Source organism: Sinocyclocheilus rhinocerous, unplaced genomic scaffold (assembly GCF_001515625.1).
Source record: "Sinocyclocheilus rhinocerous isolate Xijiao unplaced genomic scaffold, SAMN03320098_v1.1 scaffold1545, whole genome shotgun sequence".
Taxonomy (NCBI): Eukaryota; Metazoa; Chordata; class Actinopteri; order Cypriniformes; family Cyprinidae; genus Sinocyclocheilus; species Sinocyclocheilus rhinocerous.
This window is the reverse complement of record NW_015626380.1, coordinates 137,131-139,464: the sequence shown is the minus strand read 5'-3', so window position 1 is coordinate 139,464 and position 2,334 is coordinate 137,131. Positions and strand designations below refer to the sequence as shown.

The window sequence follows — 2,334 nt, the reverse complement described above, 5'->3', positions numbered from 1 at the left end:
TACTGCACGTTGACGCGGACAACGACGCAGAAGTATAAATGAAAACTGACGCATAGCCTACGGCGTAAAGGCTACGGCATAGGTCCGACGCAGAAGTATAAATCAGCCTTAAGAACCATGATTAGCTTGTTCAGGTGTTTGATTAAGGTTGGAGCTAAACTCTGCAGGACAGCAGCTCTCCAGGACCAGCATTGTGCAACCCCTATGTTAGGCAGAAGGGCAGTCTTATTTCTAAGGATGTGTAAGGAGTTTTCACTCTAACCCCCTATACAAACTCACCTGCCTGTTGCTTTCCAGTAACCCTTAGAACCATGATTAGCTTGTTCAGGTGTTTGATTAAGGTTGGAGCTGAACTCTGCAGGACAGCGGCTCTCCAGGACCAGCGTGTGCCCCTATGCCCCTAACCCCTATGTTAGGCAGAAGGGAAGTCTTATTTCTAAGGAGGTGTAAGGAGTTTTCACTCTAAATTGTGATGTTATGCTTATGTTATTTTTATGATTATAGATTTATTCTGGAGAAAATGGACCTGCCCAGTAAAATAACACCAGCACAAGCAAAGAAAAAGTGGGACAATTAAAAAAAAAAGTATAAAGTAAGCTGAGATGTAGGCCTTGTACAGTCCCATGTCTAAGTTGTCTCAACTCTATAAAAATTAACTTTTTAAGTTTCAATTCCTATAGAATCATATAGAATACATTATGTTGATAATTGGCACAGTCAAAAGATTCAGGAGCACCTTCTGATCAATAATAAAAAATTCTGATCAAAAATTTGCCTTCCCATTACGAGGTGATATTTGACTCCTTAAAGTGATTTACAGGGGCATTTTTTTAATTATTTTTTTAAATGGCATTTTTCTAATTTTATAAAAAGTATGTCATCTTTTATGTCAAATTCAAAAATGTATATTCATAAGCTTTTTACACTTTCTAATTAAACAATAGAATAAGAAGAATAAGTTACCAATCATGTAAAATCAGTATAAGTGAAATAACTTGTACTACAGAAGAGCACAGAAGAACACAAAAGTGGCTCGTAGGTGTATTTTCAGACATTTAATGAGGCTCAGAGGTGGCATGAGTGAGTATTTATGCCACCACCATTAACATTTTTTTTGTCTTAGGAATGCAAACATCCAGGGTCAGGTGAGGGCCTGAACAACGGAAAGCCAACTGCTGAAACCTGGCCGTGGTTTGTTCTAATGGATGAGATGTTGGATCAGAGGCCTTCCATTTCTCCCCCTGTTCTCATTGCTTCACTGCCTGATGACGAACCACAGCCAGGTTGCAGTTCTGTTGAGCCTACCCAGGAAGCAGAACAGCAGGAGAGGGCAGGTATAGAGCAGTCACGGCCAAGAAAGAGAAAAAACTAATCAGATCCTCTTCTTGAGCTCCTGGAGGAAGACATGGCACGTCAGAAGGAGTGGGAAGAAAGGAGAGATGCAGAAGACAGGGCGTGGAGTGATAGGCTCTTTAATTTACTTGAAAAATTTATTGATAAAAAGTAACAAAAATATTTACAATATTTACTACTATTTACAATATTTACTTACTATTGTTACAAATATTAAAAAGGTAATTCTGTTGTCAACATTTCAATAAATCTTTAAATTAATACATTCTAAATGGCTAAACACAATCATTAATGAATAAATATCTTTGGTTACACATTAACAAAAATAAAAGATAAATCATGAAAAAGATGTCATGTGTTGTGTGAGCTCTCATGCTGACTTCCTAGTAAGCCTAAGAACAAAAGAAGAAGAAAAAAAAATTATTCTGGGTTAAGGATTTTAAAATTCCATGAAAAGGTAATCAGTTATCCGTTTATAATGCTGTATAAACTATATTAAACTTAAGTATAGTTAATTATACATTTCATTTTAAAATCAGTATTTGTAGCCAAATTAAATTAAATTGTATTTAGTGTGTTCAACTTACTTTTTTAATTAGGATGATTTATGTAGTCGTGGTCCTGGTTGACGTAAGGCAGACACTTGGTTGCACAATCTCAAACGCCATGCTGCACCAGATACTGCCTCCCCTTGATTGCATGCCTCCACATCATCTTCCTCTTCTTCTTGGCTGTCGTCTGGTGGTAAAATGTCGCCAACACCAAGGCAGATGTTGTGTAGCATGGTGCATGCAGCTATTACCTGTATACACACAAATATGAAAACATTTTGTCACCCTAAATTGTAAATTCTTTTATCTGACATTGAAGTTGTGTGTTAAGTAAAGATCAAATATAGAGGAAAATAATGCAACCTTTGGTGCAAATGTTGAGTTTCCTTTTCCGCCCGTCCTACGAAGGCCGTCTCGTTTAATCCTAGGG

General features: G+C 37.2%; 1 long non-coding RNA gene across 1 annotated transcript in view; it reads left to right on the top strand.

Moving 5' to 3' along the window:
• The window catches only part of LOC107712707 (uncharacterized), a 2,091-nt gene extending 747 nt beyond the window's left edge, over positions 1–1,344 (top strand). Inside the window, exons 2-3 of the long non-coding RNA XR_001636817.1 lie at positions 505–592; positions 1,124–1,344. This is a non-coding gene — a long non-coding RNA (uncharacterized LOC107712707). The remainder of the gene's footprint in view (positions 1–504; positions 593–1,123) is intronic.
• The last annotated feature ends 990 nt before the right edge of the window (positions 1,345–2,334 follow it).